The sequence below is a fragment of the Myodes glareolus genome, chromosome 22 (assembly GCF_982192425.1).
Source record: "Myodes glareolus chromosome 22, mMyoGla1.1, whole genome shotgun sequence".
In the NCBI taxonomy this organism is placed as follows: domain Eukaryota; kingdom Metazoa; phylum Chordata; class Mammalia; order Rodentia; family Cricetidae; genus Myodes; species Myodes glareolus.
The window spans coordinates 35,201,931-35,217,753 of record NC_142047.1 but is presented as its reverse complement, the minus strand read 5'-3'; the positions used below and the strand labels follow the sequence as shown (position 1 = coordinate 35,217,753).

The following is a 15,823-nucleotide window of genomic DNA, read 5'->3' as shown; positions in this document are numbered from 1 at the left end:
TCAAGTGATGAAGCCAGAGAAGTGTCCCTCAGGTAAAAGCAGGGGAGGGTCACTTCAGGATTCAAAATCAGGCCTGACAAGCTGAAGCATGCGGCCCCGCCTTTACAGAGGAGGATGTCGAGCCTCTCCTATGGCCTGGCCCTTCATCTACCTTCAGAGTGGAGGTCAGGGTAGGCGAGCATCTACCTTCAAAGTGGAGGTCAGGGTAGGCGAGGCCGAAGGAACCACCATTTGACTTCCATTGCCCTCTTGCCAAGGTCTCTGCACATCTTGGGAGCAGTCACCACCTTGCTGTCTTTGCAATGAAGGCACAGGGCCCACAAGTTGTGGATGTGAGCGAGTAACACTGGTCGCTATGCATGCCCGCAACACACCTGCTGCCCGGGATGGAAGTGAGTAGGCACCGGAGGCCCTTGGAACCAAGAAAAGAGGGTGTCTAGCTCCTCACAGTGATAGCTGCATAGAAAGACCTTTCAGTTCTTCCCCGTCAGAGGCAGTATATATAATGGAGGGTGAGTGCATAGTGGTCTTTTTCCTGACTGCCCATGCTCCCTGGATGATTCAGATCCAATTAGCCACTTCGTGCCAAGACTGCCAGGTTTTCCTGTCATCATTGATCAGAAGACTTGGCCAGTGGTTAGGTGTTGGCATTACTTCTGTTGTAACCACACCCAGGGAGGAGTTCCTTGTTACAAATACTGCACTCCAGTGACATCAGGATGAAGCCAAAGCCCTGTATCATCTCGGGGTAATAACAAATCAGCCTGTGCCCAGTTCCTCCTATCCTAGTCTCCTGCTTTTGGGGCATCACTGTGAAGGTCACCACAATGACCATTGTGAAGGTCCTTATCAATACCATAACAGAATAACAACAATCTATCATTTTGTAGAGGAAGAACCTGAAAGGTTAGAGCAATCAAACATGATGTTTGAGATCATAGTGGAGGATCTGGAATTTGAACCTGAATCTGACTCCCTAACCAGATGTTAGGGAGTTTTTTTTTTAACCCATTCTGCCACAGACTTTCCTGGTTCTACTTCCTGCTTCTGACAGCCTCTAGGAGTCACCCATGCATATATGCATCAAGAGTGACAGAATCCTGAGTAAGGATCAAGAGCTCTGATGAGTGCCAGCAACTATGGTGCTTCCTGCCAAGCCCTGCCAGTCCTGTTGGGCTGTTGGGTTGTCCCTTTTGGGTGAAGGCCCTTGTCAGCATGACCGATTTGAACAGTAATTTTAAAAGATGATTATGGGTGAGTTTGGTGACCATTAGGCCTTTCTGCTACATCCCAGGAAATGGACCTAACCTTGTTACAGGGTAAATCAGATATAATGGGTTCCTAATTCAATATGGTGGCTCTAAGTAACATTTATCAAGGTACAGAAGCTGTTCTGTGGCTAGACAGCTGTGGATGTAGGATTGGACTCAGACAAGAAGACTAAGCTTGCATTTCCTGACATATCTCTAAAGCTTGAGTGGCAATGATCTTTTTCACTACCATATCCTACACGTACACAAATCCATAGGTCCTAGTCCTAGGCGGGAACATCTTTTAGATAGCCATGTGTATATATGGTAGCCTCATTCTGCCATAGTCATCTTTCACAAACCAGGACAAAGGTATTTAGATGTCTGGATTTGATGCTCTGCTCAAAGCTGAGCCTAGGTGGGCATGGTGGCTCAAACCTATAATCCCAGTACTCAGGAGTCTGAGGCAAGAGAATCACAGCTGAGTTCAAGGTTACCCTGGGCTACATAGTGAGTTTCAATAGCCTGGTCTTCAGAGTGGGATCTTGCCTCAGAACACTAAAGCACAAACAACCTTCAGCAAAATGAAACAAACCAACTCCACAAAATCTGAACCTAAAAGATCAGCCAATGTGTGAGGTTGACCATTCAATTCTCTTCTGCGTGTGTCAGGACTATCACTGATCACATGTACATAGAAAACTGGCCTGCTCTGAGTGGGGGAGTCTTCTAACTTGTCATGGGATAGGGTGTCACAGAAGTCAAATGATAATCAGATTATTGGATGGTTGTGACTGGGTCTGTTACTTTTTAAAAAGTGTGGGAGGATATATGTGTATGTGCATAGTTGGGTGCAATTGGAGGCCATAGGTTGTTGTTGGGTGTCTTCTTTTGCCTTCCACTTTAATTTCTGAGACAGGGTCTCTCACTGATTTGGCTAGGGTGGCTGGCATCAGGGATCCAGTTGTTTCTTTCTCAGCAATGAGATTACAGGTGTGTGTTGTCACACTTTTTAGGTGGGTTCTGAACTCAGGTCCTCGTGCTTGCAAAGCAAGCACTTTATTGACTGAACCATATATCTCTGCCCTGTGACTCTCTTGTTTTTGTATTGGACTGAGCTTTTGTGCCTACTTCCCTGTCCCCTGCCTTCATAGTAATGCCAAGTATATGAACAAATGGGACCCAGAGCTGCGCCTCAGAAACAGTCCAGCCCTGGCTGCCATCACAGGTGGCAGTTGTACAAGGATGGAAGGTCAGAGAAGTATCTCATCTCTGGGTCTAAGGAAGCTACTGAGATTAGTGTGGAAGGGGATAGGGAAGGGAATTCTAGGATAGGTGTTGTAGGTAGGCCAAACAGAGAGGCAGGTTGGAGAGGCCTGTCTTAGGACCTTCTCCAGTGCTGCTTACCTCTCTGTGTCCCATTGGTTATAGTCACTGTGCTCAATAGACATCTCTGCTCAGTAGACAGAGATGGGCACTGAAGAGACAGGAACTGCGATCCTTGCAATCTTCCTGTTATCATATGGACAGTGATACAGAAGCTGTCTTGACTGGAGCACCCAGGTCAGTGGGTGTCAGAATTGAGATTGGAATTCTGAATTGTCAGGCTTCAGATTCTGGGGGCTTTCACAGATTCTCTGGGCATCACCTGCTTTCTGACCAGTCCACTTGTGATATTATCATGGCTGGTAGAGGTATCTACTGCTAAGGGCGGGGAGTCTCTTCAACTTGTAGCCGACTCATTTACTCTTAGAGTGTTTAGATAGGGTGTTCTCAGCAGCCAGTCCTCAGTGGCAGTTTCATGTCAGTGCCTTTGGTTTGTGCTGAACACAGTGGCAATGTCCAACAGAGTGGCAATGTCCAACAGACACACAAAGCTTGATTTTGGAGGTTGTGTTGGTTAGTGGAACAGAAGGTAACTAGAGTATAGGATACAGCAGAGATCACAGGATAAAGGAGATGCTCCAGTGAGTATGTTAGGGACTGGCCCAGGCAGGGGACAGGCAGGCTCTGAAGAAAGGCTGGGAGAGGGTAAGAATAGACCTGTACAGAGCAGGCTGAGTAGTTTATAGGACTCCTGGTTCCATATTTCCAATCCCTGTACTGTATGTCCATTCTCCTGAGATATCAGAAAGATAATGACAGAAGATGTATTCTTGGTATTGCCTGGGCGTTTCAGGGACACTATCAGAGGCAAAGTTCCTGAGTCAGATAGTTTTTTAGATTATCTAGAACCATATAATTGCTCCCGAAGACCTTTATTTTGCATTTCAACAAGGCAAACACACCAAAGGGCCAGGACATGGGCAGGTTCCAGTTTATCCCTGCTCTCCTTCCTGATTTTTGTTCCAGCTGACCCACAGCCCAGGCCCACACCAGACACTTCCCTACTAACCCACAAGTGGGAGCAACAGTTAGGCAACAAAATTGTATGGGCTTCTCCCTCAGCATTCCTTATTGGGACACACAATCTTCTAGACCTCCCTGCAGGCTGTGACTCGCCGTCACTCCACAGGGTTGGATATTGATCTCTTCCAATGTGCCCTGTTTCCCTTTCAGATTCGTTCCTCAGTGACTCACATGATTGATAAGGTCTAATTTCTACAACAAGTTCCCTGTTCCATCATGCTCCACTGTCAAACCCCGAATGCCGAGCATTCCACCTCTTCAGGTTTTCTGTTCTCTATCCTGTAAATGGGGGCAGTGCATGATAACCTTAGCCCTTAAGTCCTAAGGTCTACTAGCCTGGGACTGGTTCTGTGGAATGTTCACTGGGCATAATCAAGGAACAAGCTCCAGGCCAGAATCATGACACAGCTGGGATTTTCGCTGTGGAACCAGCTGGAGGAGTCCTACCAAACAGACCCATTACAGCCAGAGGATCCACTGACTCTGGTGATGGAGAGAGCGGGTAGTCTGTGATTCTCCTGGTAATGATGGGTCACAAAGCATTGTAGATGCAGGGACACAGCATCTGAGGTGTCAGCTCATAGAGCTTTTCCTGATTGGATGTGGGATTTCAGTCAGGAGGATAAGCCCCAGGTGTAATGTTGTTCTCCTGGGAAGGGGTGTGGCTGAGTGAGGAAGCTTCCAGGAAGATGCTGAGAAGGGCTAGAATGGTTCCTGGGGACTGAGATGTGCTCTTCTGACTTGCTGAGAGGCAGTGTTCCTGTAATGATGACGAGCTAGTCTGTCTCCTGAGCTTATACAGTGAGTTTGCAGATGCTGTGTCAGGGTGCAGTACGTGGAGCCCTACCCTCTTCGGCCCCAGTGCCTTGCTTTTGCTGTGATATCCTACCATTGGATATCCATGTAACTCACTCCTGCCTTGCCTGGTCCATTCCTACCCACAACCCACTGTCAGAAGCCCTGCAATCTGGCAACTTCCTTCACCACTGGGGAGGGCCCCAGTCTCAGACCTTCTCAAAGGCCTTGGAATGACAAGCATTCTTCCTGTGGCCCCACTGATATCTTCTCTCAGCCCAGCTCACTCCTTTAGGTTATTTAGGTTGCTTATCCCGTTACTTTCTCAGGATAGCCTTCCCTGGACCTCCCTGTACACCCAGTGACCCTTAAGTCACTCTCTGACCCCTTCCCCTCTCCATTTTTCTTTCCCAGCATCACCACGTAACACATTCTGCATCTTTACATTGTCTTTCTCTTTTACTGGAGTGTAAAGCAAGGCCATGTTTGTTTTGTTAGTTGCTGAATACATGACTCCCAGAATTTTGCCAGGCTCAGAGCACACAATACAAATTAATTGCAGGTTAGAACAGATCCCTGATGAAGAGCAGTGGCCTGCCCTGGTCTCGACCTCTGTCTCCATCTTTATTTGTGCATGACCATGCTGATGAACATGCCCCACCTCCAGAAGCAGACAACTCTCAGCATCTGGAAGAGCAGTCTCCTAACCATGCACCTAACAGGAGTCTCAGCATCTGGAAGAGCAGTCTCCTAACCATGCACCTAACAGGAGTCTCAGCATCTGGAAGAGCAGTCTCCTAACCATGCACCTAACAGGAGTCTCAGCATCTGGGAGTTTTCAGTCTTCTCCTCTAAGCACTCTTCGTGATCATGGGATCTGTAACTATTTTGGAAGTGGATTTGCTGTGATTAAATTCTTTCTTAGTTTAATCCTTTATGGAAAACAACAGTTTTAAATGAAGTGAATTAGGATGGATTGCTGAGGTTTGATTGTTTGCGCAATGATTTGGCTCTGAATCATTTCCAAACCAGGTCCCTGGAGATCACTCTGATGGACTTCTTGTGATTGAGGAGAGCAGATCTCCATTTTCATGTGACAGCACTTACTCAGCACCTGGGACTAGAGGATGGACCACAGCACAGGAGTCACAGGGGCCAAGGGCGCTCGAGAAGAGCTGTCACAAAGCCCATGACGCTGTGTTTTACAGGGAACTAGGTTCTGGTAAGGCTGAAATGTGGATGGAGTCTGGGCAGAATTACCCCTGGCTTTGTTCTTTTCTCCTGGAATCCCTGTGGGCTTCATTTTAGCAATTGCAAAAGTTGGGGTACAAGGAGTTTCTGGCAAGCAAACTTTAGAAGCAGGGATGAAAGGATATGTTAGATGTCCCTCTGTGCTTTCATCCACCTGCCATAAAGGTACCAGATCCCACTCCGTCCTGGCTACTGTTTGCAACCCAGCTCAGTACTAACATTGGGGCAAGGTGATGGCCAGCAATGCCATTTTTGGGAGTGTGCTGTCATAAAGGTTTACACTCAAACCAGAGAGGAAAAGATATTGAGGCCTAATTGACCCACTGCAGTGACTTAGACAACTGCGAGGGACCTTAAAATCTTAGAAATCCCAGAAGCAGGGGCTGGAGAGATGACTCAGCAGTTAAGAGCAGTGGTTGCTCTTCCAGAGGTCCTGAATTCAATTCTCAGCAATCACATAGAAATTCACAACCATCTATAATGAAATCTGATGCCCTCTTCTAGTGTGCAGGCATACATGCAGATAGAACACTGCATACACAATACATACATACATACTTTAAAAAAAAAAAGAAATCACAGAAGCTGACCTGAGTTTTCTGTCTGAAACTCATTCAGATACAGAGTGTTGACTTACCAGGCCTCACGGATTATGCTGGGACAGAATCTGGCTCTTACCCTTTTGCTAACTTCCTAGTGGGAGTTTCTGCTGCTTCTGACTGGATTAACTTTGAGACTGTATGGCTTGTAGAATTTGTTTTCTGGGATCTGCTAATAGAGGCCTATATTTGAGTATACTTGAGCAGTTGTTTTGGAGAGAGCTTGAGATCCTGCATCTTCTCATCTGCCTGGATCACTCAAGTTTCCCTGGCTCTGCTAGATGCCTAAAGAGACATGCATAGAAAATTGGTGGGAGGTGACCACGAACTCACCAAACTCAGGTGAAAATGGTGGTTTCTTTGGATGAAATTTGTTGCCCAGAAATTCCTTTTCTCTGTCAGAAATGAAAGTTGTCCTGTCATGGGCTCTGGACAGATGCCAGCTGAGCTGCAGGATGGCACGCAGGTGCTGCCTTTCACTGCTGGATGGGAAAAGTCTAGAATAGTCTAGCTCGGAGTAGACGCAGCACAGATTTCTTTCTGCAGGTTGCAGGTCAGATCTGACCTGAGAAACAGCAGTCTCCTGCCTGGCCTCACTCTGCCCGTCTTTATGAATGCGTGACAGTGCCGGAGAAAGGGTTAAGTGGTAGCAACATCCTCGTTTTGCTGCCACCCTCACCACAGACACAGCTTGGAGAGTGGAGGGGCACATGTTCCCCACTCAGCAGGGCCTAGCCCCTGAAGTGGCAGCTCACACATGTGGAGCCCACTTTTCATGCCAATGTCAAGTAGTTACCTCACTGATCCTCAGCTTGTCACTGTCTAGGAAGCTTTCCTAAGACAGGTGGTGGCGCACACCTTTAATCCCAACAGTTGGGAGGCAGAGGCAGGTAGATTTCTGAGTTTGAGGCCAGCCTGGTCTACAGAGCAAGTTCCAGGATAGGCTCAAAAGCTACAGAGAAACCCTGTCTCAACAAACAAGCAAACCAATAAACCCAACCAACCAAACAAAAATTTGTCTTCCTTTTCTCATTTTTTATTTCTTTAAATTTTTATTTATTTATTTATTGGTATTTCGAGACCATTTTTTAATTTTTATGTTGTATGGACATGGGTATTTTGCCTACATGTATGTCTGTGTATCATGTGTGTACAGTGCCTGCAAAAGCTAGAAAAGGACATCAGATCCCCTAGGACTGGAGTTATAGACAGCCATGAGCCATCATGTGGGTGCTGGGAATTAAACCTGTATTCTCTAGATAATCAATGCTTTTAACTGCCGACATCTCTTCAGCCCTACCCCCTTAGAAAAAGATTATTTTATAAATGGGTACAGAATCAAGGGGCTTGTTGTGCCATTTCACACGTGTAATGCACTTCTATCATACTCACCCTTTCTCATTCCCTGATGTCTTAGTACTGGCAGCTTTTGTCCTGGGCTTGAACACTCTACTAGGGTCTGACACTAAGAGCCTATGCTTTTAACAGTCTTCCCATGGGGCCTGTTTGATGATTCATTTCTTATTCTATACCCAGAGACAATGAGGCATAAACCAGAATAAAAAGAGGCTATTATGATATCACTATTTGCCATTTATCTAAATTAGATAATAAATCATGGAGCTACTTGAAACAATATCCATGTCAACATCCTGAACACTTAGTTATCGCTTGATGCATTTGATGGTGTCTGTGGTATAATTAATACTTTCTTATAGAAAGTATGATATTTGTTTGAAATGGAAAGTGAAGGAGAAAATATGCTTAGCTAACTTCCTTGCCCTCAGGTGTAAGGCTATGGCAGTGGGCATTTGGGAGGCAGGTGGGTGGATAAACTGTTGTTCCCAGCACTCTCTAGGTCAGGACTGTGCCTTGGGAGGGGAGGCTGGCTGCCTGGAGCAGCAGCAGCAGCAGGCGAAGCTGAGCAATGCTATGGAGTTCCAAATAACCCCCGGCCATGTGCCAGGCTCAGCATAATTGGGCATCTGCCACTGGCATCTCCAGATGTTTGCCTTTATCAGACATCGATGTGGTTCAGAGTTTTCATTGAGAGTCTTGTAAAAAGCTCGAGCTGGTTGGGATACTTATTGTTCATTTTATTTGAGTTCCTTATCATGTGCAAAATGTTCCAGGAACCATTAGGAGACACAAAAGACTCCAAAAACACAGTTTCAGGGGGCGGAAGCTCACTGTAGTGCGGAGGAGACACGGCCATCGACATTTACAAACATTTGCTGAATACAATCAGCGGGTAGGAATGAAAGTTACTCTCAGCAAATCACCAAGGCACTGGGGGTAGGGTGTGGAGGCTGAGGATTTAATGCTTGCCGGGGGAGTCTTCTAAAATTGGATGGGTGTTCCAGGCTGTTTCTACATTAATGTCTTTAGATTACTACCCAGTAGTGGAGACCAGAAATAGGGCAGGAACTTGACCAGAAGAATATTAAAGGGGACTCACATCTTGCTTGAGGCAAACATTTGAGCCCTCCATCTGGGCACATTATAATTATGGCTTAACCATAAATGCAGCTTGGTGAGGCACATTGATTTATCTATGGATTGCCTAAGGGTATTTAGGGAAAATCCAACATAGGCAACCAGAGCTATCCCCATCAATTTACAAAATCCATGTCTGAGACAGCATCACGGAAGGGCAGCAGGCCTGCCCATGGCCATAAGTTAAAGTGATCTTCTTTGGAAAAGGATGACTTAAGTGATAATTTAGCCTTTTCTGAAAGGCTACTTGGAATCTTTTCTTTTAAGACTTCATTTATTTTTGTCCTTTTATCAAAACTGGATTAGTAGACACTGATAACAAAAGACATGTCAGTGAGATTATTAAGATAGGAGTGGAAGATGAGAACCTGATTCTGAAGAGAAAAGAGAATATAGGTTTCTAAACATAATGATCATTCTTTTGTTTTATTTTGGAGACAAGGTCTACATAGCCCTGGTTATCCTGGAACTTGATATCTAGACCAGGCTGGCATCAAACTCATAGAGTTTGAGTGCTTTCTGAGTGCTGGGATTAAAGGTATGGAATCCAAAGCAAAAAGGAAAACAACCAATTACATAGCTCCAGCAATTAACAGGGACAAAGTGTGCTAATTCAGGGCAGTTGGATTATTTGTGAATTTATAAAAAATGAAACAGTGGTAACTTCGTGGGAAAGGTTTTTAGAAAAGGCTGATTTTGAATTTTTTTAGTGGAAGGCAAAAGCATGATGAGGAGAGCCACACTCACTGTTTGAGTGAACACGGGGCAGCTCCAGATTAGTTTATTGCTGAATAAGTGAATCCCTTCTGATGGTGATTGAGTCAAAGCCACTGACCCAGATCTTAGCATTCAAGGCATCTGGTCTACCTTAAAGTGCTCTATGTCCAGACAGTGCATGGTACATTTGGCACCTAAAGAACTCAGCCATGGCTAGCTCCACATGTCAAGAGCTCCAGGGAGGCAAGAACACCATTCCCAGCATGCCTGGGGTATTGGCCTGGGACTAGTTAGGACTCAGTTGGTGTTGAAAGATGATGTCTCACAAACTAAAGGCAGGAGTAGTATCCACAACATAATAAACAGCAGTTATACCTTAGTAGGGGTTATTTTTTTGATTGCTTGATGATAGCAATCAAATCTGCTAGCATTTTTACCAAAACAAATACTTACATGGACTTTCTCAGTAGGACCCAGGCAGTTATGAAGTGCCTATCAAGTGGGATGTGATGCTGGACTTTGACTACAAAGGACCTGTCGTGGCTCCTGTGATGATATACTCACCCAGGGTTAGGTAGCTAAGTCTGGGCTACTAGGGTCTTGAAAAGGCAGCAGGGAAGGGCGCCTCAGTGAGTGTTGACTAGTTCCTAGATGCCTCCCTGTGCACTTGAAGAGTGGGATTCCCCACAAACATGATGGACGGGAAAGGAAATATTGGAGAGGGGTGGGCAAACAGAAGGACCAAGCTAGTGCAGAAGGACCAAGCTATGGGCAGATTGCCCATAGGACTTGAACCTGAGAAGATGGGGATAATGGTGACAAAGATCAAACATGAGGCTCACGAGCTGCAAAGGACCAACAGTCAGTGTGCTGAGCATCCTTGTCAAGCCAGGTCCCTAAAGCAAGCCTTATATCAGATTGTTGGGAAGAGGCTGGGCCAGGATAGTTGGGAGGGCAGCAAAGAGGTGGCTTTGGGAGAAGCAAACATACATTGTGGCACACCAGTGTGAAAAGGTAGCAATCAGCTGGAAATGGGGGCTCAGATCGGGAGAGCTGAGGCAGGATGTCAGAGAGGGTCAATACACTAGGAAAAGAGTGGCCAGGGTTGGGGTGGTGTTACTGAGAAGAGAAACTAGTCAGAGATGGAGCCATGAGAAACCAAATGACAGGAAAGAAGCATGCAGGGAAAATGCAGTAGAGAAGGCCAGGGAGGCAGATCCATTGTGTTCAGCAGATGAGGCTAGGGTGGGTCTGGCTCATCCCTGGGGAAAGAATGAGGAGGGAAGGCCATGAAGCACAAATAAGGAGAAAAGAGTGAGCAGTAAGGACGGCCAAGGTTCTTAAACATCAGTCTGTTAGCTAAGAGTGCTCACTGGCCAATAACCAGCACCAGACTACAGTGCCATTCCTGATTGCCAGCCATGATACTTGAGAGCAGCAGGGAGGAAACTCAAAGTCAGCTGGCAGTCCTGAAGTACCACGAGTGACCCAATCATCTGTCATCAAACACAGCAAAAGTCAAGGTGAGGAAATTCCACAGAAATCTGGCTACATCTTCCTGCCCAAGCACAGCTGTGAGTCTCGGAGCAAGTGGAAAGCATCTCTGCAACCACTTCTAGCAGGCTTTGTAAGGAGTAGCCGTGTTCACTCTGCCTGCATGTGTTGACACAGGGGTCTGATAAACATTTTTCCTGGTTTTCATTAGAAAACAAAACAAGACAAAACACAAAATAACCCACAAATCCAAAAGAGAAACCACAAGACAAATGGCCCAGCAAATTTCAAATGGGCAAGGTCACAGTGAGAAATTGGCCCGGATAGGCTCCTAACTCTCACTTAGACCCCTTAGTGCGTGATTCTCATGTTTTTGTAATAAGGATTCTGGTGTCAATAAGACATTAAAGAATAACATTCCAAGAAGCAAGGTGGTACATGATGTATGCTTTGAAAGGCTAGGCATTTGAAGAGGAGATGGAAGTACCATTGTTAAGCACCAACTACATAACCATTATCTTAAACTCACTGATTTCCTTACAGTCTTCTTTTTTTTTTAAGATTTATTTATTATGTATGCAGTGTTCTGCCTCCATGTATGCCCACACGCCAGAAGAGGGCACCAGATTTCACTACAGATGATTGTGAGCCACCATGTGGTTGCTGGGAGTTGAACTCAGGACTTCTGGAAGAGCAGCCAGTGCTCTTAACTACTGAGCCATCTCTCCAGACCCCTCCTTACAGTCTTTTAAGGAACAATTATCTTTATTGATCTCAGAAAAGAAAGTAGACTTAGAGAGCTGGCGGAGAGCACTTCCCCTCTTTTTTTTTTTTTTTTTTTGCTCCCTTTTTTTCACCCTTAGCTTGCCCCTTGTCCTTGATGAATGGGTATGAGAAAAGAAAGCATACAAATTGCTTTATTATGTACTTATTTGTGTACTTTGGGGCAGAATCTTACTATAGTTGTCTAGGTTGGTCCTGAACTTCTGGACTTAAGAAATTCTCCTGTCATTGGTCATGGTGGCACAAGCCTTTAATCCCAGTACTTGGGAGGCAGAGATGGGAAGATCTCTGTGAGTTTGAGTCCAGCCTGGTCTATAGAGTGAGTTTGTGAACAGTCAGGACTATATAGAGAAACCCTGTCTCAAAAAAAAAATAAAAACAAAAACAAAAAGAAAGAAAAGGGAAGAAGGGAGGGAGGGAGGGAGGAAGGAAAGAAAGAAGGAAGGAGGAAAAAGAAAGGAATCCTCCTGTCTCAGTCTACTAGGTAGTTGGGACAACAAGTCTGTGCTAGGCTACTGTGTCCAGTGGGATACCTGCTTTGACAACAGGTAAATGAAGTTTTGCTGCCCATGGATCTACATTTGAGTGCTGCTCTGTAGGGTGGAGATGACGCTATCACTGTCCCATTAACAGACTATGGGGACAGTATTCTCTGTCTGACATCCAAGGCTTTGGTCACTTTGAGGGCTAGAGAGTCAAGCCCTGCTTCTGCCTCTGTATCCAGGATATAGCTACCCTCTTCTCCATGGCAAGAGTGGAAAATAAATGTTTTACCAGATCTCTGCCATGAGGAAGGGTTTGGCTCACCTGGAAGGTAGTTTTGTGACCCTCATCTTCTAAGGGAAATTATTTCCCAAGGAGTTGGATGGTGGAAGGTTCAGATTTTCATCCTTTAATCATCCAGAAAAACATATCCATTCCCGTTTATTCAGAATAGTGGGAAATCATTGAGATTTTTCCTGTGCAAAGGTTAAACTATAAAAAGCTAAGTGGACTCAGAATTTTAGGCTAGTCATAGAACACGGCTGCACATTAGGAGGAAATCCAAATAAGGATTTAATCCCCTTTGGAAGCAGCTGGTGATAATCTTCTCTGTACTTTCCCCCCTCTGTGTGTTAAATTCAGGTACAAGGACAGAAAGTAAGCGCTTTTCAGTGAGTAGAATGTGTGGGACTGATAGGCAGTCCTGGATCTCAATCCTTACCAGCTGCCACACACCAGGTAGAAAGCCAGAGCAAGGTCATCTGTGAGCCTCAGTTCCTTTGTGTGATAAATGGGCACATTCCCCCAGGTGATCCTCAGAAGGATCAGAGCATTCTCTACCATCCAGCCTGGTTTGGCTGAAACTCAGACTAAGAAGGGCACCGGCAGAGGCACGTGAAGACAGAGCTCCTGTCCCGACCTCCTTCCCCACCTGGCCACACGACTGTGTTCCCAGACTCAGATAGGACTCTGCCAGTGCATGGACTTGGGTGACCTGTGAAGTCCCTGCCACTGGAAGATAAACAAGTAACTGTGAGATCCACATCACAAAGCCATTTTAAAAGGGCACTTGGCAATTTAACAGCTTTTGTGAAGCTGAGCAAGTGGTGGGTTGATGATAGAGTATTTTGAAAACACTTTAGAACTTGGAGAAAATCTTTCAGAATGTCTTTGGGAAGATAAGAAACGGCCATATCTCCTCCACTGTATCAAATTAAGGTTTTATCCTTGCTGTGTGTCAGCCTCATCCCAAAGTGACTGCCCAGCTCTACCACATTGGCCAATTCACTGACAGACAGTTAAGAGATGGGAGTCAGGTCTAAGGCTGGGTCTGGTAGCTTGATTTCCTTGGAGGAATGACAGGTGGGAGTTGGTCTTCATTTCCTAACTTATCTCCAAACCTATGTAGGAACAGAAGGAATGGCATGTTTTGGGGAAGCCAGAGATTGCAGAGTGGCCAATAACAGCTTAACAGAAGTACATAGAGTAGATGTATTCAGCAGGGAGCAAATTGGAGTAAGACCAAAGAGGGCCCAGAAGAAACACTGGAATGAGAGTCTGAAGCAGAACAAGGCTGTGGAGTGGGCAGAGGCGTGACTGGGGACACTGAGATGGGAATCAGCAGGGTTTGGGCAGCTGATGTGTATGTTGGGGATGGGGCAAGGCCTTCGAGACTGTGTGGTTGCTGCCTTAACCTGCAGGAGACTGAAAGCACTCCTGCTCCACAGCAGGGCAAGGCTGCAGCTGTACGTGAACCAGCTCCGCAACTTTGCAGATGCTGTGTTTTCCTGGACTGAGGTTCAGAGACCTGCCTGTGGACAGTATCCTGAGGCTTGAATTTCTCCCTGCTGGGTCTGTTTAAAGTTAGGTAGCCTGAAAAGTGTAACCGACTGTTGTATATATGTTATTCTAATTTTGACATAGCAGATGTTTCTTTTAAATGTTAACATGGGATTCTACGTTACTGCCCTTTATGTTCTTTGAATGAAGAGCCTAACTTTGAAAAAAATTACAAATTATATGTAATTTGCATCGTCTTGGATAGTCTCTGTCTTCGGCTTTCCTTTTTAGGTCTTGAAAGACCTGTCTTAGATCATTAGGTATTTAATGTGACATGCTCTGCTTTGCAAAGTAAAAGAGAAAGGGCAGTTTTTTGGATCAGATACAAACAGCTTTCCCCCCAAATGTGTCCAGCAGGCGGATTCAGTATTAAAGCTCTGAAATGATTGATTATCCATTAGGGAAGCTATTTAAAGAGTTCATTGCAGTAGATTCAAACTGACAACATCTGTGCTGCAAGGGCAGCAAGGCGAGACCAGGCAGACCCAAAAGGTTTTGGGACAGAGCTCTTGGTTCTGCCTTCTGTGGGACATGGACACCAAGGTTTTAGGAAGGAAAGTTACAGGTTGCTGTGGCCACTGTGCTTGGTGACCAGGCATATACAAGCTGCCTGCTGTTGGACAGGGCACAGCAGGGAGAACTCTGGTGCCTGTGAATGAAAGTGCTCAGGCAACATGGCTCAGAGTCAGCCCCTCTCCTCTACTCTATGCCTTGAGCCCCTTCATTCAAAGAACATAAAGGGTTGTAACGTAGAATCTCATGTTAACATTGAAAAGAAACACCTGTTATGTCAAAATTAGAATAATATAAATACAGCAGTCGCGGTTACACTTTTCAGGTTACCTAACTTTAAACAGACCCAGCAGGGAGAAATTCAAGCCTCAGGATAGTGTCCACAGGCAGGTCTCCTAGAACCCCCAGTCTGCCATCTGAACCTCAGTCCAGGAAAACACCATCTGCAAAGTTGTGGAGCTGGTTCACGTACAGCTGGAGCCTCGCCCTGCTGAGGAGCAGGAGTGCTTTCAGTCTCCTGCAGGTTGAGGTTGTAGCCCCTCATCTCCTTCCCTTGGGCCTCTAGTCCTCAGACACACCAGCCCCCCCACTTGATCACCTCTCGCCTCCACAAGTCATTTCAGCTTCACCCTAGATCCCCCTGACCCTCTCATCTCACCCTGTTGCTGGCAAACTTTACAAAGTCCATGTTTAAGATGGTTATCATCGTCTAACCTCTGCAGATTTCCTGTTAGCAGCACCACCCAACTGTCCCGATTCTGCCTTGTCCTTGTATGCTCAGCAAACAGTTTGCTTTGGCATGGTCACCAGGAAGTAGTAATGCTGCTAAAGCTAGTGCTTTCTGGAGCTTTTATTTCAGGATGTGTGTGTGTGTGTGTGTGTGTGTGTGTGTGTGTGTGTGTGTGTGTGTGTGTAGGCAAGTGTTTAACACAGTTTTACAGGTATTGTTTTCTGTGACAAAAGGTATAGCATTAAGGTTTCAGAGCAAACACTATATGTCTTATATTCCAAGGTACTTTGACTGGTCCAAGGGCCTCCCTCCTTATCCAGTCCAGGTGGAATGCCTGGTACTGGAGGATACCTAAGTCTCACTGAGCTCTGTGCTAGAAGGTTGTCTACTGATTACTGGGCAGTGGTCATGAATGCTGAACCCAAAGGCCCATTGACAGTATCTGACAGTCCTGTCCCTCCCTG

The 15,823-nt window shown here is 45.8% G+C and overlaps 1 protein-coding gene and 1 pseudogene across 1 annotated transcript in view; both read right to left on the bottom strand.

The window, feature by feature from the left end:
• The window catches only part of Smpd3 (sphingomyelin phosphodiesterase 3), an 84,265-nt gene that overhangs the window by 39,519 nt on the left and 28,923 nt on the right, over window positions 1-15,823 (bottom strand). The window lies entirely within an intron of this gene.
• Window positions 4,607-4,732, bottom strand: LOC146890143 (Nuclear RNase P; annotated as a pseudogene).